Source organism: Falco rusticolus, chromosome 1 (genome assembly GCF_015220075.1).
Source record: "Falco rusticolus isolate bFalRus1 chromosome 1, bFalRus1.pri, whole genome shotgun sequence".
Classification (NCBI taxonomy): domain Eukaryota; kingdom Metazoa; phylum Chordata; class Aves; order Falconiformes; family Falconidae; genus Falco; species Falco rusticolus.
Window position 1 is genome coordinate 72,511,644 of NC_051187.1, and position 23,553 is coordinate 72,535,196.

The 23,553-nt window shown below is 45.0% G+C and overlaps 1 protein-coding gene across 7 annotated transcripts in view; it reads left to right on the top strand.

Moving 5' to 3' along the window:
* Positions 1–23,553, top strand: part of RBM47 (RNA binding motif protein 47) — an 82,076-nt gene that overhangs the window by 15,362 nt on the left and 43,161 nt on the right. The window contains exon 1 of one of the 7 annotated variants that reach the window (XM_037384370.1): positions 21,554–21,644. The exons of 5 other annotated variants lie outside the window; for them this stretch is intronic. The gene's annotated coding sequence lies outside the window, so the exon portion shown is untranslated. Of the gene's footprint in view, positions 1–21,553; positions 21,645–22,180; positions 22,283–23,553 lie in introns of those variants that run through there. One more of the 7 variants, XM_037384360.1, reaches the window with a different exon arrangement.

Sequence of the window (23,553 nt, forward strand, 5' to 3'; positions counted from 1 at the left end):
TTCCAAATATCAGGGCTTCATAGGATCTCTGGCACTTCTCAGGGGGAGCAGCTCATTGCAGTCACCCATCCAGACCCAGGCTGGCACTTTCACCTAGTGAAACATGAAGGTGAGGGCAGAGGTGCTGCCTGTCAGGTTGGAGGGTACCCAGAGAAAGCACTACGATGCTACAGTTCCTTCTGCACTAGAAAGCCTGTGTTGGGGTGCGTGCCCAAAGGCAAATGGCTGAGGTGGGAGATGCCAGCCCCCTCACCCTTATCATCAGTGGCTGATTAGGTTTTGGGCTGGGAAGAGAGTCCCAGAATGTTGTTTCTGCACCGTGGCCCATTTCTGTGTTTTATCCACATCCCTGCATGTCTGTGGGGTAAAAGCTGTAGGGGCAAACACTGGCTTCTCATGGGTGGAAGTCACCCATGCTCGGAATTGCGCTGGCTTAGGGGCTAGTTTCAGGATGCTTCTGGGTGCAGTGGTCACACACATATCCCTGCTGGCAGGCTGGAGACCTGGTGAGCCTGGCTTAGCAGGGCAAGTGACCAGTATCTTGCAGGGTAGCATCTTTCACTGGCACTGTTGCACCTCGAAAAACAGCCTGTGTAGAAGATAAATGAGGCTGGTGTCCTTAGCATGATAAGACTGGAGGATAAAGAAGGAAGACATTAAGGAAGACAAATAGTGAGGAGAATGCTGAGGACTGGGATATTACCCTTTCTAGGTTTCCGAGCCTTAGACATTTCCTCACTTAGGGAACATGTCCAGCATGACTCTGACCACCAATTACACCTCTTCTAGAGATCTGTTTAATAAAAGTGATTTGTAAAAGCCAGAGTCAAATGTAGCCATCCACGCTGTGCTGCTATCGGGGTTGGCTCTCCTTTTCCTGGTGGATGGTAATTGCAAGTAATGGTTACCTGAAGGTAACACCATTTCAGGTGAGGAACAGAAGATTGGTAGGACGCTGAGGTGGTGGGACTGTGGACTCGGAGGTGCCCACCACACAGTGCTGTTTCTCTGCTTTGTACTTTGCCTTCAGACAGGCTGGGGCTGATGCACAGCTGTGCAGAGGGCTGCTTCTCCTCCCCAGGAGCCATCCCACCAGCCTGTATGACTTGAAAGGTGCAAGATCAGAGCCTGAATGCATTAAATGTCCCAGCCAGCATGAACTAGCAAAGGTTTGGTTCTTTTAACATATTGTTCTAAAGCAGAAGTGGACAAATGAAAGATGTCCGTTGCACTATCGGAGATGCCGGAAGGCAAGGCAGCCCCTGGTCAAATAGCTTGAAATCCAGAGTGAGAAACGAAGCAGACAGAGCAGCCTCCCTCATGCACAGCAAATGGCTGAAGATAAGGATGAAACCTCCTGTCCTGAGTGGGCTGAAATGTGGCAGATCACGCTGCAGCCTTCACTGAGCAAGCCCAGGTTGTGAGCATGCTTATGAAGACTAGTGGGTGGATGATTCATAGAGCAAAGGACCCCCAAAAAAGCAGAAGAGTTTGCGCTCCTCTGATATGGGACACAGCACTTAAACTCTTCTCCTAACCCGGCATGGTAGCGACATGTTCCCTTTCATGCACCTGCCCCCATGCTCATCCTCATTTTCTCTGTTCTTCTGCAAGGTCACTGGCTTTGAGGAGGTCCTGCAATGCGTGATGATAGCTTTTTAACACATGATGGTAACTTCTCAAAAAGGGCAGGACTATCATTATCATTTCTTGTCTGTCTATTCTTCTGTTCATTTAATGGGACCATCACAGAGAAGGCAAGCTGCCCTCTTTTCGTCTCCATTTGGTCAGGGCTGCAGTGCAAGCGTTGGCTGGCCCAGCTGTGTTGGCCAGATCATACTTAATTCCTTCTCCCTGTGCTTCACCCCTGCTTTTCCACACCAACAAAACTAGGGGTAATACCCAACCACCTCACCAGGGAAAGCTCCTCACCTGCTGGCCAGATTTTACCTGTATAGGCTGTACAATGTACAATGTGCTGGTACAACGTACAGGGAAGACACAGCCTGAATTTTGTGTGAACCACAGCAGCTTTCAGCAGCGCCCATCCAGCAGCAGCTCACAGCCACCTTGGCTGTCTAATGGTGACAAAGAGAGCCTGTGTCTGCACTGGTTGTGCCTAATTACTTGAAACTGGTGAAAATCAGCATGTGGTTTTCTGGCTTTCAAAGCTGAATTGTTGTTAACCCCCTTAGAGATAACATGCATTATTATTGTTGTACTTCAGCAGGTTTTTTCCCCATTGTATTCTCTCTCTGTTCAGACTTTGATTTAATATTCCTTCTCTCCTTCTGTTTTGGCTACTCTGTGTCTTAGCGCTTAGAGATTTCCTGCCCATATATTGAAAGTTTTTAATGAAGAATTTCAGCAGCCCTCAGAGTTACCAGCAAAAGCCCTCTGCAGATTTTGACAGAAGGAGTTATATGAAATTACTTCTAATCTCTTTATCCTTGTCACACCACTCTGCTATGCAGTAATACACCAAAGAATTTCCAGAAAGCAAAGGTTGGCGACTTACAATACCTACCAACTTGGTTGAAAAAATAAATAATAAAGGAATTGGGAAGTGAATTCAATCTGTTGCTGTGTTAGCTGGGGGACAACGGAGGGGAAAAGCAGGGAGAGAAGGCTGGGAAAAGTAAATGCTTTCTCAGTTTAATTTAAAAACAAACAAACAAACAAAAACCTTGGAGCCAAGCAAGCCATTTGCCTCAGAAGTTTAGATCATGTTCTGAAAGTTAAAAAACGAGGCGTTTTGGTTGTCTTTATCATGGCAGCTATCAATGGCACATTGTTAATCCCTGTTAGGGTGGCAAAGGTGCAAAACAAGTAACAGTATGTCCTTGAGTGCACCAGTTCTGTGCCTGACAGGTTTTCATTTTTCACCCCGTTGCGTAATGCTGGCATGCACGTATGACATATAGAGTATGAAACTTTCTGGGTAGGGCTTGATCCTCCATTCAAGTGAAGGGCAATACTCTTCCCGTTCTCAAAAAAAGGCAAGGTCACGGCGCGTGCTGGAGCCAGCCGCAGCCTGGCTGGGAAGACAGGCAGCATTATTTTAGTGTAGGTCAGCTCTCTCCCGCTCTAGTCCAACCTCATGTGCACTTGCGCAAGGACTTACCTCTTGAAATCCCATGGCAACTAATGGCTTTCACCACTTGCCCGCTGTTTGCTCAGGTTTAGTTTCTTAAAGGAAAGGGGGGGGGGGGGGAAGGAAAAAGAAACCCCAGCTGTTATTTCCTCCTGAGATACACACAGAGAGAAAACAGTATATTGGTTTTCTTGTACTCTGTCAGTCTTAGCCAAGCATTGTGTGTAGGTGTTATGTGATTAAAAAAAATAAGATTAAATGTGGGTGGGACTGAAAATGCAGTTGCTATTATTCATCTATTTATGCCATCATACACGTGTGATCAGGCTGTGATCTTGTGCAGCAGCCTAGGAACCTACGGACTGCTTGAATCATCCTTCTGTAAAAGGGCTAGGAGATGTGTTATTTAATCCTTCTACTAGATCAGCAAGGTCTGTATATACTAAATTCGTATTTCATACCTACAGCCTGCATCAGCCCACACGTGATGAAACATCAGGGTATAAATCCATACCTGTGCTTTTTTCCCTTACAATATGCAAGCTCATCAGGATTCCAGCTGGGGAAAAAAAATTGTGTGAACAGCACACTTTCCAAAAAGTGAAGATTTTGAAAAATAAAACTATTTGTAAGTATGGGTCAAGTTTGCAAAACAACCTGATCTGTGTAAAAATAGATATTCCAAGGAAAATATTTTTCAGTTTGGAGCACCTTCAGTGGAAATTGTAGGAAATTGTAAAGAAGTGCTACAGAAAAAAAATCAAACTGAAATTGATTTTTTAATTTTGTTTAGAAAAGCAAGGGAAAAGAATCTTTGTTATTGTTGTTTCCGGACTCAACTTTTGATAGAAAAAAGAAGGTTGTTTACACACCTCTACTTTCATACTTACACCTTCCCAGAAGGAGTAAAGATGTGGCACTGGCACTTGATGGCCAAGTCTTCCTCAGCTGCTTTGAATAGAGAGTTTTTTACCAGGGAGTTTAATCCTGAATGCTCTTTCAGCTCTGTGGAAACTTACCTGTGACATATGCAGACCATCCGAAAATATTAGGTATAGATCCCTTATCATGGTTTTGCAGGCTGAACCACATTCCTGCTTCCACAGAGAGCAGTTCTTCTAGCTGCAGGCAGTACAAACTTGTTGCAGTGCTAATTATTTGATCATCTACCTCAATATTTGCAGATGTAAAAGGTTTCTTTATTTTGGTTGTTTAGGAAGGGGTTTAGTTTTCTATCTCTGTTCCCCATTAGCTACATCTCTGCTAGTAAATTAGGCATGCCCGGAATCGCTCCCTGGCACGGAGACCAGATTGCCTCCAGAGAAGGATGCTGTCTCACCTGCCAAAACCAAACGGCTGCACCCAGGCTTAAAGGGTGCAATTGGTTTCCAGCACCCAAGAACACTCGCTGATGTGATTCAACTGTATTTGCTTCTATAGAGCTCGTTCTTACGTCTCCCCCTTCCTTATTGGCACTAATCAGTACCACAGCCTCCTTCCAGAGACTCCAGAATCAGGTATATACTTATTATGTCCCCAAGCAAAGTATTTATGTTCAAATAAAAGTATAATTAGTGCTACCAGCATTAGCAAGTGTTCTAGAATGAGGCTGGTAGGAGAGAATGGAGCCATCAAGATAAAACCTGGGGATCTGCGGGATGTCTGCCCGGGAAGGAGCAGTGAAACAAGGTGAAATGACAGGTAGCAGCAGATGCTGACAGCGAGGGCTGCTGGCTGCTGCCAAACCTAACAGTTTCACTGGGAATAAAGAATCCCTGAGCAGGCATGACAGGAGCGTGTTTTCAGGGGGGCAGGAGTCTGAAGTCTCTAATGGCCTATTTTTAGTGGGTTTTTTGATAGGGAGGAAACATTTGTCCAGCACAAATGTGCTGTGGATCTAAATTCCATTTTCCCTAATCTGTCCTTACTGGGGATACTATTGAGAGCAGTTCCTTATCAGGGGAAGAAAACAGTTGACTTCTGATTCCCATGGAAATGCAAAAGAAGCTGATTCCTTATTGCTGAGACCCTCCTGGAAGGACTGGGTGGGAAGTCACTGAAAGCCACTGACTTCCCAGCTGGCCAGTAAGACAGGAATCAGACTCGGCCACTTTGTCAGTTTAGAAGCAGACAATCCTGATGAAAGTTTGGAGTTCTGTTGTCCATAGCCAGATTTTGGCACTATTTGTATGCACCTGTATAGCACATGGGCTATGGTAGTAAACCTATTGAAAAGTAGAAAATACCTACATTTCCTTTACAAGAATAATACTGGAGATGAAACAATTTTAAAGCTGGTTTCGCATTCTGTGTGTAGAACAAAGTCTTCTCCTGTTATGTGGCAATAATGAATGCAAGGGAGATGCTTTTTTCTACAGAGTATACCTAATTTAACTGTCATCTGGGACTTTTGTTTCATAGATTAGATTTGTTATGCACTCCTTTCACCCACATGCACTAGAGTAGCATTTTTAAGAATTAACAGCAACAACTTTGTTTCTCCGTTATTTCTAGTTTAACTAACATCTAATCCTCTTAGCTTTTATACCTTCACAAACAGGGATTTGTTTTGCTAAAAACTTTTAATTAGCTCAATCACATGGAGCAGGTATTGAACAACCCTAAGGCAAACACGTTTCAGACATTGGAGTGTCTCACCACCAGATTGGGAGAGCTAATTCTAGGAGCCCTTTGCTGCAGGGCTGCAGAACTTGAATAACAGGGTTGGTGAGTGGCTGGCACCCAGTTTTTCTACATAAGTGGGCAGCATTCTTTAATGGTAACTTGCCAGCTCCAGTGTTTCATGATCCTTTGCTAGGCCCCCATGTCCGCTCTCCCTCCAAAGCAGCCCCTTGGTTTGTGCTTGCACAAGTCAGGGCAGCTCTGAAGAGTGCCGAGGATCTTCTCTCAGGTTTGGTAGGACTGCTGAAGACCTGGCAGGTCAGTGGAACAAACAAATACATCAGCAGACTGAGTGAGGATTGAACCTGCTGAATTTTTGGTCTTGGTAATTTGAATCCAGAAGAAAGGCTGCTCGAGCGGCATACGTGTCCTAACCCAGGAAGCACAGGGTCACTGCTGCGGGGCAGGCGAGGCTGGGGAGGGAACGCTGATGCCTATGGGACCTGTGTTCCTGTGGCGTGTGAAATCAAATGAGAAAAGGAGCAGCTATCACAAAGCGGAAGAATGGACAGCCGTGAAAAAGCCGGAGTGAATGCCTGTGTAATGTGCTAAACATGTAATTATTAACTTGGAACCAGTCCTGCTGCAGAGCCAGGGCCATGGCTGTGCAAAGCCCACACATGGCTGTACGTAAGTGCTTCTTGGGTGCAGGCTGCCTCTCAGCAGGGATCCTCAGGGGCTATGTGGAACATTTTGCACTGCCCCTCGAGAAGTCTCTGTGGGAAACAAGCAATATTGTGATCAGCTGAGGCCAAAGGGAAAAACTATGCATGGTGACTAGCAGGGGTATTGCTTCTTTGCACTTTTCTAGCAGTAATATCATCCTCTGCTGTGTCTGCCACTGTGGGAGTTTTTGAAACAGCTGTGCCAGTAGGGGTGATGCTCACCAAGTCACCCCATTGAGTGTGCTGCCATGGAGTTATTTTTGGCTTGTATTCTCATCATAACCTTACTTTGGATCATTTAAAAACATAGTAGACATAAATAAGTAAGTAAGTGAGTGAGAAATAATATCAGCATTTTCTATTTAACTTTAAAGTTGCAGGGAGGTGCGCTCAGCATCTACTACTTTCAGCCCTACTACTACTACGACTTTGCAACATAGCGGGAGCTTGCCTAGGCATCAGCTTTAATTGATTGCCCGTTAACTGAGGTATTTGATACATTTGTCCCCACAGTCTCTACATATTCGTTCCATCTCTAGCCGCTCCTCTTTAGGCTGCCAGCGCTGACTGAGAGCTGGGTGGCCCTGCTTCAGCAGAGGAGCAGATTCCTGGAAGGTCTTTTTAGTGAGCAGGGGACTACAAGCTCTTGTGATGCCTTAGCACACAAAGACCTGTGAGGAGCACAGCTATCCAAGCTGCTTTTTACAGATGTGGTTATGATGAGCTGCCCCTGCTGGAAATGATTAAAAATGCCCTCCTGTCCCAGTATGGGAGGAAAATCAGGTAGCCATATGGTGCACGTGCTAATGCAGGGTGCCTGGTTTAAACATACTTGGTCATGTTCTGGCTAGACATAAAATTAGTTTTTAAAACAAATTATTCTGATGAATGGATGTAAAATCAATTGAAAATATGTTGCCTGAACAAGACTTGCATGATCAGGCAGAACTTCCATTAAGACCACTTACTGAGAGGAGTTAAAATAGCAAAACCATGAAGTATTAGAAGTTGTTCCTTAGGAAGCCAGCTTTTGATAAAGTCTGCTGTGAGCTCATCCTGAATTTTTGGCTTTCAGAGGGCAACTGAAAAGCTCAATGAGTCCTGTCAGCTAGGTTATTTATCTCAGTAGCATCACATGCAGACTTTTGCAGACAACAGTAAGCATATGAGCGCTCACAATGTTGGTGATGTTCATATCATTAAAAAGTCCACTTTCTGACTGACTTAGACCTAACTGAAAGCAAGACATAAGCCAATTGAGAATGTGGCAGAATGATGTGATGGAAGGGAGACATGATGTCTGGTAGTATAATTAAAAGCTAGTAAGTGCATCTAAATAGCAAGGGGATCTTAGCTTTAACAGCCAAAGTTCAGTATACCAAGTAAAGCCAAATGTTTGCTACTTCACTGAGTACCAAGATGAGAGCAATTGTGGGAATTCAGTGCTCACAGGCTGCTGATTACATATTTGGGACCACTGGCCCACACTGAGCTTTGCATGACTTACACTCAGTATGTTCAATGTCCAGCCAGTGAGTGTGGGGTGAAGTTTTGTGGTGAGGATGTGCAAGGGAGCCTGGGCAACAAGAACATTTTAGTAAATTCCCTAATCCCTTGGAAACAAGCAGCCAAAACACACGTGTGATACCCAGCAGCTGACTGAGTAGGCTCAGGCTCAAACAGAGAACACCATGGGGGTCTCTTTGATTCAGGTCTATAAAATCCTGGGTAGTGTGGAGAGGGTGGGTGGGGGTGAGCTGCTCGCTGACTCTTGCAATGCAAGAAGTAATGACTGTTAGACAAAGTTGAAGGAGCCTTTGTCAGAGCAAAAGGAGATGCTTTTTCATGCAGCAAATACTAGATCTGTGAAACTCTTTGCCAAAGGGTGTGATAATTGCAGCAGTTTCTGCAGGTGTTGAAGGGAAGACTGAGCAAGTACTTGGAAGAGAGGTACACCACTGGGCAAACTATACCAGGCTCAAGGAGTCCCCTGAGCTGAAAGTGGTTGGAGGCTGGAAGAAGACTTGCAGGAAAGATCACGTGCGTTCGTCCTGCTCTTGCTGTTCTGTAGAGGTCAAGCAGTGGCCACTGCTGCAGACAGGTTACTGGTTACATGAGTCCCAAACATCTGAAGTAATAACACTGTTCTTATATTTTTGTTTGGATGGTGAACAAATTTTGTGCTGGTTTTCTGATGTGTAGATGAGTTCAAGGTGCTCTGGCTTCCCATCTGTGCCTGAGCTGGAGGAAAGAGCGCTGCAGGGAGCAGTGGTACCACAGTACCTGTGGGGCAGTAGGTTCCTCCCTCCCTCAGCTATACTGTGGCTATAGGTACTGGACGCAGAGCAAGACAGTAGGGCTCAGTGGCAGGAACATTGCATGGAGGTGTAGGTTGGCTGGGGGTCCACTAAGACGCAGGCTAAGCTCTTTGAAGCCATGCTGCCCACATGTGCTGTAGCGCTTCCAGTTATTGATGCTAGGAAGAATTTTTAACCCTGTTAAACCAGCCCAACAAGGTTGACTTAACAGAGAGCACCTTCTTCTCTGTGTCCTCTATCCCCTCTTGTCCCTCTTTCTGTGCACAGGAAGACTCAGAATTGAGCTCTGTGGTTTCTTTTATGAAACTAAAATATTTTTTGCAAAGTTTCTGGATTAACAAGTGACACCAAGTTCTTCCTTTATTTTCTAAATAAGTAAAACACCCATCACAGCAATACAGTGAAACTTGTATTGCTCTTGTGCTTGAGAACATATATCAGGAAACATTATACTCAGTAGTTTAACTTGCTTATCTTCAGACCACCCAAAAAAAAAATAATAATTGTTTATCCCCCTCTTTTATAGCGTGGCAATAATGAGCACTTTGTTACAGCATATTACATCAGTTCAATTCCATGCCTGACAATCTGAAGCTGTGAGGAGGGGACTCTCTGACCAGCTGATTCTGGCCCACTGTGCTTTGTCTGCTTATAATCTGAGTGCCAATGTGGCACAGTACAAGCGATATATATTATGAAAACAGAAGAGAAAAATCACTCTGATATTCCTGTTGCTTAGGAAATAATTTTTAAATTATTTAAATAAACATTTTAAAATATTTAAAAATAATAAATAATTTAAAAACTTTTACAATAATTTTCAAAAAGCAACAGAAGCAGTACTGAAGATTTTCTGCACACATACATGCACAAAATAATCAGAATTGTGTCAAATTTGTGCACAAACACATGTTGTCGTAAGCTGTGAGTTTTCTTTCTGTGGCTGTAGGGAGTTAGGGCATGTTTTCATATGGACTTTTTTTTGAGCTCTGTACATATCTGTACTATCTGGGACACAGGTTTTTACAAGAAGCTTTAGAAAGAGTATCTGCGTTTTTAAAGTTGTATTAACTGCTAGAACATTTTTAGGTTTTGTCTCAGAGGGGATGAGGCAACTTGTTCTTGAGGTTAGTCACATTGTCTAAAGCTCTGCTGTGAAGCCCTCACATGATAAGCACGCTATAAGAACACACACACACATTACAGTATAAGGAATAGTACAGTTACCTTGACTGTAGTAGAATTATGCTCATTTGCTTTAACAAAGAGTGCAGACTCATTAGGTTAAAAGAAGTTGTCTCAAATTGTAATCTGAGATCCCAGACAACTCGGTGAATTCTGACTGATACATTAATTTGCATGACTGAGCACTGTATCATTTGTCTTTAGGTTAGAAATGCAGGCATTTGACTTCAGCATCTTAGTCACAAGGCAAAGTCACCAATAGTATGAAAGGGCTGAAACCTCTTTTTGAGCAGCTGCTGTAGTCCCACCATTTTCCTTCTTCATTCAACTGGAATCAAATCAGTAGACAATTTAATTTCTAGAAATCTGTTTCCCAGGGATGTAAGTTTTTAACAAGGCCATGCATAATTCCTTTCACCTTCTCTGGAACATAATTTATTTTTTTTACTTCCTTGCACATATGGCCTGGAGATGGCAAGGGAGGGATTTTAGCAGAATTAGGGCAGTACAACCCCCTCGCCTCCATATGGTATGGAAGGAACAGAGCCTCTAGGACTACAGAGACCTGGGTTCCCTGTGTTGGCACATCCCATCCGGCACTCAAGGGATGCTAACCCAGGGCATAGGACATGTTAGACTGCTCACTAGAAATAAATTCCCTCAGAATACCCACCAGCAGCTCTGGTGGCTGCAGAAGCCCAGAAGCTTGCAGCGCTCCTTACAACCAGCCACATTGTGAATAGCACAGGGGTGGAGGGAGCTTCATTTAGACAGTGGTAATTCCTTGGTACAACTCCGGGGGTTTAAATCCAGCTTTTGTTCATTTTCTCCCCCTCAGCCATACAGTGTTATGGGTGGAAGATCTGTGTGTCAAGGAGCTGCAAGCTACCACTTCCTTTTCTGTCCCTTAACAAAGAATGTAATCTGCAAGGTGCTAACTTCCAAAATGTAGGCTTACCTGCTAGTGAAGTCTCAGCAAGTGTTGATCTATGTGCCATTTTTTGCAAAAGACCACTACAGGCTCTGCCACCCAGTCCATAGACCAGTTCATAGCTGGGGGTTTCAGGCGCATACACAGTGTGATCCCACAGGCTTATAGTCACCGCTGTTCTGCCTGGTGCATGTGTTTTGTAGGCCTAGCACCATAGCACTACAAGAATATGTTGACTGACACTGGTGATTTACTTAACCACAAGCAAATGAAATTGTATTTGATGTGTCAATAAAGCGGCATCAACCAAGAACTAGGAACGGGCTCAGTAACTGGGATTCAATAGGTAACTGAACCATTGCATCCACTGTAATAGCATCTAAGTGTCCTATGTGTACGTGAAGAATAGCAGCAAATCCAAAAGGTGCATTTTTTCCTCCCCCTGCACTTCTATTTGCTTGTTTAGATTGGCTGAGTTGCCCTCACTTGTTTGTATCCAGGAGTGACGTTGTTCCAACATGCCACTGCCTTCGTTCCTGGGAGAAGCCTGGCGTGAAGAAACACCTCACCTTTCCCCTACATGTGCTGGGGTAACAGCTCAGCCCGGCCGGGGTGGTGGGGTGCTCCCCACCTCCGGCTGCTCTCCTGGCATCCTCCTGCCCACGCTGGAAGTGAACACCGGTGTGGGGGTAGGACAGCAGAGTCCCAGCAGAGTGCCTCAACCCAGAAATGAGTTTGCCAAGAGGAGCAAGGCTGGCCAGAGGTGGTGCCGGCTGGCAGGGCAGGCTCTCACCAGCTGTGTGCTGTAGGTCCACAAAAGACACTGCAATAGCACTTCTCTCCTTGGCTCAGACAGACCTCAAGACTAGCAGGAGATAATTTATTATTTTTAGTGAAGAAAACGTAAGTGGCAAACAGGCAATTTGCAGACAAATTGCAGCAGAGACATTGTTCTTTGTTGTGTTGGACCTGTTCTTATCCTTCACAGTGCTTCACTTTTGAGCAGTCATGTGTCCCTACTGCCTACCCAAGAAATGGGTGAGGGTATGGAAACACTATTCATGATCTAGATCCATTTTTTATTTTAATAATGACATAGATGAGAGCTTTCTGATTTTTCCTAAGATGAATGGTGCTTGCAGCTGGAGACAGTGCTGTACTTTAGTAAGAAGAAAATCTTAGAAATGGCCAAGATGCTCAGTTTCCCAAGTGTAGCCATCCCTACATTTTTAACAAGTAGCTGGCTAATGCTTGAGATCAGATAAATGTGTTCTATCTCTCAAAATGGTCACAGTAACCTGAGTGAAACCAAGTATTTTTAAAAATTTCTATACTTAAATCATTTCAATGTTCTCCTTCAGAGTTGACTGTATATTGAAGGAAGTGAAAACACTATGTGAAAATAGAAGTGAGCTGGGGTTCCTTCAAGGAAAAGGCTAAGCAAGTGTAAACCATTAAAAGCATTTAAAAGCCCAGAAGTACCTAACTGTAATATGAAATACTACCACTGCACAGTACTTCAGGGTGATTTCAAAATACCAGTCAAGTTTGGGTTTAGATTCAGGTGGTAAGTTGCAAAAGAGAAAGGAAAGTACAATCAATCATGAAAAAAACCTTGTTTTCAGGTTTGCAACACCGTTGTCACACTTGGTGACATTGCCAGGGTGCTAATGGTTTGTTTGGGTTCAGAATGTAACTGAAAAATGTAGCTGGCCATGACTGATGTGGAGCACCACAAAAACGACTCAACTAGGAGTGCACAACACAGGCAGAACTTCAGTGCTCTTCAATATCTAATGGAATAAATGGAGCTGTGTTGAATCGAATGAAGTAATTTCAGGTGTTTAAATCCTCACTGGTTAGGGGACCATTTTGAATCCACAAAGCCAGAGTGCATCCTCAGCAAATCGGCAGATGACTCCAAGCTGAGTTGTGTGGTACACATGGCTGAGGGACAGGGTTCCATTCACGGGGACTCTGACAAGCTTGAGAAGTGGGCCCATATGAAGCCCATGAGTTTCAACAAGGCCAAGTGCAACGTTCTACACCTGGCTGGGACAACCCCTAGTATCAATACAGGCTGGGGTGTGAAGGGATTGACGGCAGCCCTGTGGAGAGGGACTTGGGGTGCTGGTGGATGAAAATCTAGACCATGATGATTGCTGGATGAGCCAGCAATGTGTGCTCACAGCCCAGAAAGCATCCTGGGCTGCATCAAAAGAAGCGTGGCCAGCAGGTCGAGGGAGGTGATTCTGCCCCTCTGCTCTGCTCTGGTGAGACCCCACCAGGAGCACTGCATCCAGCTCTGGGGCACCCAGCACAGGAAAGACATGGACCTCTTGGAGCGGGTCCAGAGGAGGGCCACAAGGGTGATCAGAGGGCTGGAGCAGCTCTCCTATGAGGAGACGCTGAGAGAGTTGGAGCTGTTCAGCCTGGAGAAGAGAAGGCCCTGGAGAGACCTTACTGTGGCCTTTCAGTGCTTAAAGGGGACTTATGAGAAAGATGGGGACAGACTTTTTAGCAGGGCCTGTAGCGATAGGACAGGGGGCAACAGTTTTAAACTGAAAGAAGGTAGATTTAGATTGGACATAAGGGAGGAATACTCTGTGATGAGGGTGATGAGACACTGGAACAGGTTGTCCAGAGCCAGTTGTGGATGCTCCATCATTAGAAGGGTTCAGGTTCAGTTTGGATGGAGCTCTGAGCAACCTGACCTATTTGGAGATGTCCCTTCTTATTGCAGTGGGCTTGGACTATATGACCTTTAAATGTCCCTTCCAACCCAAACCATTCCATGATTGTTCCTCTAGTACAGATGCAGCTCAACTCAAATGCCAACTGTTGTCCTCAGAGAGGTTTTGCTCTAAGCAGAATTCCTGCAAGAACAACCTGGTCCTGAGAATTCCTCCATCTTGTGCAAAGGTTTGTCAGAGCAGACTGTGTAATTCCAGTTTTAACATAAACCAAGTCCAAGCCTCAAATCTGAATTGTAGCCTACAGCTAAGCCGGACTGAGACCTGGCTGACCACAAGTAGTTGTGCCTGTGCTTATTAATAGACAGCCTTTTATTTTCCACTGAAATACATGTATCCAGCAGCTCCTTCTTTCATAGTAGTGAGCAGAGCAGGGTTCTGGCAGTCAGTTCTCAAAATAGTGTCTGCCTAAGCTGAAAGGTTACAATGTGAACTTTGCAGAACATGGTGAAAGGTTTTTGAATTCTAAAAACTGTGTAGGAGCCAGATGGATTTTATTACTTCAAAGTTTGCATCAGGATTTTCCCACTAGCCATGCTGCAAGCCTCTGGACAGGCAAATTGCAGATCAGTTTGCCACTGATCTCAGAAAACGCATCAAGAGCTTGCCAGAGTAAGCATTGCGGATTTTCTCTTAAATCATGCCTTTGCATGGAAAAACAGATCCACTTTGAGCATTAACAGAAGACCTAAAAAATAGAAATACCATAAAATACTCTGGGAAATGGATACACCGGCTAAATGTTCAGTTTTCTGGTACAGAACATTGCATTACTCAGTTCTCCAGCTTTCACACAATAGACGGGAACTCTACAAGCATGAAGTGTTACTAGTTGTGTGTGCATAGGAGTAAAAGATATCTGGGTTTAGTCCTTACATAGGGAAAAGAACAAGTTTAGCAACATACTTTATTTGCACATGTGATGTAGCTACTGTAGAGAGGGTATTGCTGGTTCTCCTAGGCTCCTTTTATGTGAAGATTTTTAATAAGTACAAAAATCTGCTTGGGGGTATTTGTATCATAAACAGGAAAAAGGTCCATTGTTTCATTTTTCTTTCTGAACCGCAACCCCTCCAGTTCCTGCTCCTTCTTTGTCCCTGGTAGTAGCTGGCCCTGTCGCCCCCAGCCCTCCCTGCTACCTCGGCAGCTGCCTGTCCCCCTTGGCAGCACCTGCCTCTGACTGCTGTGTCCTCAGGTCCCTTCAGCTTGTGCCCAGCACTGCCTCTCTGTCATCCGCCTGGTCAACCATCTGCAGATACGCTGCTCCCCATTGTCTTCCTCCCCAGATTTTGCACTTCAGGGTCTTCTCCAGCTGTCCTGGGCATCTCTTGTTTTTCAGCAGAGCAGCTGCCGTTCGATGTCCCACATACCTGTTAGCTTTCTGCCTTCTCAGCCTCGCTGCTCTGCCTCACTTCATGAGTTATCCTGGTCACAGGATGCCTCACAGCTGCCCCATAGGCAGTTTCTTTTCTGACCTTTAAACCTTTGAGCTCTGACCACTTTGGTTTTCCCATCAGTTCCTCTTGGATGGTTTGCATCTTGCCAGCTGCCCCAGGAACAGCTCCACCACACAAGTGATTTTGGCCCTAAACTCCCTGTTTTTCTGTGGACAGGCTCTGTTCTATTGTCAGCTTTGGCTCTTTCCCTCTTCTCTCTCTAGGCGGACTCCATCTCTTCCACTTTGTGCCAGTATGGCTTCCAGCACCCAGTACAGTGGTGCCAAATTCCTGGGTTTAAAGCAGATGACCCACCAATTCTTCCTTCACCCAGGGACTAGCTGTCCTTTTGGTTATGTTCTTCCAGTACACTATTATTTTACCTGACTCATACTCATTTCTTTAGAGCCATCATTTGCAAATTCTGTGTTTACTGCTTCCTCTTTCCAGTTCAATCCTCATTTTCTCCCTTCTCACAGGCATTACAGTGTCTCATCAGCTGTCCTCCAAAACACCTTACCTCACCCCAGCTGGGTTGTCTCAGCTTATTTTTTCTTTTCCTTGAGAAATTAGGGATTTCCTCTCATCTCTTCTACACACAAGATGCCTTTCAGCTCTACCCCACCTTCCTTTCTCTCCAGCTATTACCTGCCATGGAAGTAGTTCATTACTCCTGTTCCTCCTGAACCACACCTGTTAATCTCTGTGATTCTCTATTAACTTCCTTCCAGACAATTTTCAAGTTCCTGACTTCATCCTAGGCATCTTCAATCTCCCTCGCACTTTTGTGGTTGCCCATCTAGCTCCGGCTATGTCTTAGCCACACTGCTGCTTCTAGGTACCATCTTCCCTTCAAGCTGTTTCTGTTTCAGGAAGCCTCCTTCCACCTTGAGGTTCCCCCAGAAGAGAGGAGTGAGAGGCAACCAGATTGCTCTTATGGGTACATGATAGGAAAACCACAAAGCAATAGGTCCACTGTGTGGGTCAGCCCTTCATCCCACTCACCTACACATGCCGTTTCTTGTGCCTTGAATGTGGTGATCAGGTGGACGAGCTGTAAAAGGCATGTAAAAGTACTGAAGCTGAGGGATGTTTTTGGTTGCATGGAGGTATTTAAGCTGTAAATAACAGCTTACAAATATTTAAGTGCACTCCTCAGGATCTGGCCTCACAGAGATCTGTATCAATATCTCTTCTGAGATTCAGAGCACAGCAAACAAGAACAAAAAACATTTCATTCATCTGCTTGGCAGTATCTGCTGGAAAAGCTGATTCAGTCCCAGCTTTTCCATTTAGCTATAAAATCTATGTATTATCTTCTTAAGCATTCTTTTAAAATAGAAACATTACTTACCTCCTGGGGTTCATTCAGAGAAACTAGCTGTGCTTGCAGAGTCTGATGAAGTTATTTTGTGTCATCAAATGTTAGGCACTGAATTTGATGGCAAATATTTGCCCCAATTTAACATAAGGCGCTAAGGACAGTGCTAAGAAGGCTTCTCATTGCTAAAATGGCTATAAATTCATTTAAATTCCAATGTTAAAGCCCAAGAAAGTAGAATTAAGGCATTTTTAGCAATGCATCTGTTCTCTTTAATTAGAAATTCCTACATTTTACAGCTCCACATACCCAGCCAGATCTCCCAAAGCATTTTAATGCCTAATGTTGTCTTCATAGAAAGGTAGATAATAGACAGAGAAATAGATACAGGCAGACGGCCCCGTAGATGTTGATTCAAGTACTCTCCAATCTAAAATAAACAATGTTATTCTTACCTTAAAGGAACAGCGGGGAAAAAAAATAAACGTACCAAGCTGTGGCTTATAATTAATTCATATGCATAATAAGTGTATGTAACCAATTAATTAAAAATGTCTTGACTGAAATGTAGGTGGAATAAGTTCCTCTTCGTAGTAGTACCCTTTAAAGGAGGAAATTGGTAAAACCACTATACTGATACTAGAGTTTAATTTTTCAAAGTTCTACATTTTGTAAGCAACAGTCACAGAGACCTATAAATACTTCATTCCAGTATGTTTTTTACCTGTCCTTTGCACCTGGCAGCACATTTGTGTGACAAACAGCACCTGCTGCAAGGGACCCCTGGGGGACCCTGCTTGGCTGCTGCAGGTTGCTTGGTGCCTGGGAAGCCCAGTGCCCTGGGCTGGTGTTTGCAGTGCTTGAGCATGGCCTGAGGGGTAGCGGCTGCCAGGTCAGCTTCCCTAGGAAAGGGTCTGGTTTATAAAATTGCCCTGCTCTTCTGTTTTTGGAATAAATACTTTTTTTAAGGAAGTTTTCAAGCCTGGCATTATATGATTTTGTATCGGTGTTGCCCATTCTTTGCTAGTCAGGTGTTCAACAAAAAAGCTCTACAGAAACTGCTTGCAAATACTTTCTTATCAACATTCAGTTTCTCTGTGACTCATGAGCAAGTTTGCTTATGTATTTTGTGTATTTTGCAAAGTCTGTTCCCTCCAAGGGAATAATGATAACTGAAACTCTACCCAGTGAAACCACTAGCCAAACAGCTCTGGGATCAGCTGGCAGAGGCATTTTGTAAATAGTACCCTCGCTATCTCATCTTACCCTCTGGAGGAGTACGCTGTCTGTCCAGTGGTGAGGACTCATTCTGCGATAAGTGAAGATCTACAGGGCATTTTGCTCTGAAAGCTCAGCACAAGATGCCAAATTATTGACCGAAGGGCTGAGTAGGTATGGCAAGGCTGGAGCTCTTGCCTTGCTGGCCTGGCCAACCATGATTTCTGAGAGCTCAGACACCCAGCCAAACCACAGCTGGAGACGTGTCCTCATGTGTGCCACCGTCAGGCCACTGCTGAAGAGTCCCCTCAATCCACACTTCACTATTTTCCTGTGCAATAAAGACCTTCTACAGCTCACAGCGATTATTTTTCCCCTCCTATCTGTTTCTTTGGCAGCATGCAGTTGCTAGTCCTTCTGCTCCAGAGGAAGGGACATAGCTCCCATCAGAAGCAACTGGTGCTGTACCAGTGTTTCCTGGGGAGGTGGTTTCGACACACTGCTTAGGGATGGGTCTGAACATATTCCTGACAGCACCATGTCAGGTGCTGTGTGTTCCCAGCAAAGAACATGAAGATTTCAAAGCCTCTGCAGTAGCCCCTCTGGATCTGCCTGTACTGTTTTCCAAAACGAATGTTGCCCTGCAGGATGAAATACAAATATATCTGTTGAAAGAGAACTGGAACAGAACTAAACCCCACTTAAGATTCACAGAAGTTTCCCCTTCTGTTACCTGATCTCCACATTTTAGTTTTGTCATTAAAGCTGTTAACACTTTGTAAGTAAATCAGCGTTTCTCTGAAAGTGCTTTGCCCAAAAGCCTGTGAATTTTAGGTGCTTTTTTACTTTTAATATCCATATCTTTTACTTACTTGCTCCCAAGCCAGTCTGAAGTTACACGGTGTCTGTATTAAATTAATGTTTGACTTCATGGTCTGTGTGCTGTACAGCCCAGCACCTCCTCCATTCGCAGTGAGTAAATACCCAAGTGTTGCGTTGCCCTTGAAACCCGTGCTCTGTGACCAAGGTTGCGCACCGAGAAGAGACTGAAACGCCAAGTTTCCCTGGGTCAGAGTCCCTCCTGTCAGCCGTGTGTTAATCAGAAACCCACCCTGGTTATCTGCGAAAGCGTGGTGCATGGAACTTTGGACTGAGTGACACAGGGGGAGACTTGGCCTCCTGAGAAGCATCTGCCTCTCTCTGAGCCCTCGTCTGTGAAAACCTCATGTCTGAGACCAGAAAATAAGGAGAAGCGTGTAAAATTTGGGTAGGCCAGAAGCTGACCACACTCGTTTCAGGAACAGAGGCAATGATACCTGCAGAGCTGACTGCAGACATAGCATTGTCTTGCTGCGTGACCTTTGGGAAATTGCTTTGTCTCAGCCTACCCAGCCCGCTGAAAGGCTGAAGGTGTCAGCACTTCAGGGAAATGCCTCACAACGGTACTTAATCCAGTTCATGTTTTCAAATTGGATCAACTTGTTCATGTTTGCAAATTGGTTTTGCATGTAACACCCTAGAAAAGTTGCTACTTCTATCACTTTCTTACAAAGAAAGGTAAAACTCATTGGTTCTGGGTCATTTTCATTCAGAGGTTAATCTCTGAAAACTAGGGAACAGGTTGCGCAAGCTTCTGTGAATGAAAGACTGAGTTTTCACAAGATGGTAGCTATACAGAGGTATGTAGGGAAAGGTTTTTTTTCTTCTTCTTACTGCTTGTGCAACAGTGAAAAAATGTTTGGTTTCTGTTGCATTATATCAGTTTATCTACAAGGGCAGATTTAGTGGGAGGACCCATCAAATTTTCCACTGTTCTATTTGTCTAGGGTGACAGGATACAACTCCAGATGTACCATAGTAGAGCCATCATTTTTCTGTGGTAGCTACACCTGGCGGCTATGACTGATAATTGAGTTTCTCTGAGGTCTTTTGGCCTCAGTGGGTCAATACTGCACAAAATTTGATTCTTTAGGCCTGTATTGGGCTAACATGCTTTGCAGAAGTATTAGCACTGTGGAAAAGTGAGTATTTGTACAACCTTCCCATAACAGGCAGTGACCTCGTCTATGCTGCCAGGCAAACTAAATTTGAGCTGGTTCCATAACCCCAGCACCAGTGTGCTGCTTTTCCACTTCCAAATCTCACCACTGCAGCCTCAGTTTCCAACCTTGCCAAAGACCAGACCAGCAGTGTCATGACATGAAGCATCTAGATCTGATTCAGATGAGTGGTCAGCACTCCTCCAGAGTCTTCTGCTGAAATGCTTCTGCAACCAGGAAACACCAAGCAGCCAAAAGCAGACCTTATCACAGAAGCATGGTCTCTTCCACTCAGGTTTTGTTGGAAAGATCTGAGATGTCTTAAGTGGAGTCCTCATCCAAGCAGGAGAGAGGAACATGGCTGGACCGCCCCCTCACCCACCTGCTTGCACCTCTCTAGGAGCAGCTCTTCATATCAGGTAGAACACGACTGCTACAAGCAGATCCTGCTCCCTGGAGCTGGTTAAGCAGGGTCTCAAGTGCAGATAAGCTCTTTCAGATAACACCAGTCTTTCTGCCTGGGGGTCTTAGAGGTGACAGCCACAGCTGAGACTTCAAGCAGCTCTGTGGAACAGCAGGTTGTTATTGTTCCACTTACACCTGGGGGATTGGTGAGGCACCAAGGAACTAATGTCATGTGGCAAATGTCCTGCTGCAAGCCTGAGAGTCTGGCAGAAGAAGATGGGTCTCTCCTTTCCCTATGTGTTCATCACAGTGCTCTTCCTCACAGGCTAGGCAGCAGATGCTGTAGAGCAGCTGTGAGAGCATTTTATCTAGAGGAAGTACCAGTGGATGGTTGGGAATTACTAAGGCTTACGCAAAAGACGTTGTCAGGTCTTGCAGGTTGTTCTACAGCAGCAGGATTGTGTCTAGCAGCTGTAGGGAAGTCCATATGCCTTCTCTGCTCAGGCCAACAGCCTGTCCTACCAGGGAGTCACAGGCTGCTGCTGTGGTGGCCTTAAATAGTGACTCTGTGAGAAATTCCCCTTCTGCCTCTCCTTTTCCAGGCAAAAGGGAACGGAAGGTGAGTGCAGACTAGCAGGAGGGAACACCACACATGAAAGCATCCGCAGCAAATGGTGGCACCTTGGAGAGCTGAGCAGGCTCGTATGCATTGGGCACACTGGGCATGCACCGTGGTCTGTAGCCACAGGGCTCACATTGCCGCAGTGGCTGGCCTTGCATCAGCCCCTGCGTGCTTCTCCTGGGCCCTGGGCTCTGAGGAAGGTCCTTCAGGAGTCCTGGCACAGGGAAAGCACTCCTGCTTTTGGTGATGCATCTGCTCAAGTCCAGCCACAGCCCGTTGCTGCACCAACAAACAGTGTCACACGTGCATGCCAGCTGGTGAGCGGGACACAGCTGTACCGCTGGCTACCCATGAGTACAATGCGGTGTGCCCAGCGGACTGAGGAAGCCTCTTCAACCTACAACCAACTGGTGTCCCTCAGCCCAGCATCACTGAGTGATACAGACATGCTCCTTGTTGCACTATGTGGCAGGTTTTAGTAGCTAATCTGACTGTCTAGAGCAGCTGGTGATGCAGATTTTCTCCTTAAACACGTGCATTAAAATACATACTGCTCAAGTCAGGCTTCCTAGGTTAGACAAAATGAATCACTCTTCCTCAAACCAGGACCAAAAGGCCGTGACAAACAAGTCAGTACCACAAAACCAGGGCACACAACATAGCCTAGATTTTCCTGTTGCTCCCCCATGAGCACACATCTGTGTACCAGGTCTGGGAAGGGTCTCACAGGCTGGGTGCAGCCACTGAGTCCCAGCCTCTGGGTGCTTCCCAATCCGGCAGCTGTCCCCTTCCCCCCGGGGAGTGGCAGCTGCACCTTCTCAGCACCATGCTTGGTTGCCAGCCCATTTTGGCTGCACTCTGCTTGTAATTGTTAACTTGCTGGGAATGGGAACACTCCAGTTAGCGCGGGTAGAGCTTCAATTCCGAGGCACTCCCGAGAAGCCGAGACAGAGGAGCCGAGCCTCTACCTTCAAGGTAAAATGTTGCAGATTGCCTCGGCTGTTTCTTTCCCCTGCCTTCGTGTTCAGGCTCCCTTTGCACTATTTTATTATGTGGTTTCAGGTCCTTTTGTTGTCATTTTGAAGTTTTAGCTGTCACTTGAATGACTGCTCTCTTATGCTGAAGATTTATTTGGAAATTTCTGTACTCCCATAAATTAAGCGTTGTTCCCTCTCAGCTTTCAGCCAGGCACGCCTAGGCTTGCACACAACCTTAGAACAATACGGGGAAAGGTTATCATGACTTACCTGCCACAAATTATCTATTAATAACAACATTTATGTACCTTTTCTTCTTTCCCTTCGTGGCATGCTTTCCCTATGTCCCCCTCTTAACAGGTTTCCTTTTTTTTGTGTGCTTTGTTTTCCTGGTGGAGGATGGGGCAGTAGAAGAGGGGCAACATCTTCAGCAGTGGCTCTGCTCCGAGGCCCCGGTGCTGCCTTCCCCCACGGGGTGTTTGCAGGGAGGGTGGGACAGCGGGCTGCTCACAGCCTGGTAAAACATTGACCAACACAGGCAGCCGTGGCCAAGGAGGTGCTGGGCTGCCCAGGCAGGCAGGCAGCGGGAGCCCAGTGGCAGCCAGCACCCACGGGAGCACACCAGCTTCTCCCCAGGTACCATTTTCCACTTTGATTTTCCTAGCTTTGAGAGGCAAAAGGGCAACGGCACTCAGTTATAAGGTTTGCCAAAAGTTTGCTCCCTAGAAGTCAGAAGAGGAGTTAGCATTGTTATTTTGCAGTTTGCTTGCATCAGCTGTAGTTGACTGCATGGTGTCACCTAAAGCTTGGGTTGATTAACCCATGCTTGATTAGTGAGTTGTTTGGATTTTATTGCGTCTTCAAACAAACAAACAAAAATCAATGCACTGTTGCCTTTGAAAACTTCATGGGTTTCTAATAAATCTTGCAACAGCTGGCTTCTGCTCATCTTCTGAGGAGTAGGAACAGGAGTCAGAGTTTCTAATGAAAATGTGTAACCTAATTATTGCAACTGGGATGTGGGTAGTGACTCATACTGAAAAATACTTGCTGATTTTTGAATGAACTTTGCAAAAATAGGCAATGTGACTAATTTTTTCAAGATTTTTTTCCATGTTCCAAGACAGCAGACACAGAAAAAATACCAGCCTTTAAGTTCCTAGTATGCATATGCCACTGAGAGACATGAAGCTGAATAGATTCAAATAATTATATTAAGTTTGTTCAGTGACTGAAAGTTTCTGCCACAAGGTGGAAGCTGACTTGGTCATGCAGGAACCATCTTCTGTGTGTGCTTTGCTGTTCTGGACGTGCCTTTATATAAGTACATATGCTGACTCCCCAGAAATTATCTTTTACATCCCAGGTAACTGTCAAGTAATCCTGGACATGGCTAAGTGTGAAGTGACTGACATGTAGTTAGTATTCACAATTTGTTTACAGTATGTTTCCTGTGCAAAACAAAATGCAAGAAAGACATACATCTTTTTCTATTTGTTGCTTTCAGTTTATCGGGGTCGGGCCCAAGTTGTGCTTGCTACTTGTTTCAGTCCTCCCTGATGTGACAGATTTTCTTGATGTCTTTGCTACCTGGCCTTGCACATGACATGTTATTTACACTTAGTAAATGCTCAACGGTGTGAGGTGGTAGTGAAGTATGGTAACACATTTACTTTATTAAAAGCAGTCTAAGGGTGGCTTCAGTTCTTAAGAGTACTAAAACTCCTAGAGCTAAGCGCAGGGGAAAATTACTGGTAAACAAAGCCACTGGATTTCCACAAGCATCTGCTTTAAAGAATTGAAATACAATTCAAGAAAAATTTTGGTAAAGGCTGCAGTGTAATTTCAGTCTGTTGGTGAATTTGTAGATGTAAAGCATGACTATGTTTAAAGCCTGTGATTTTCAT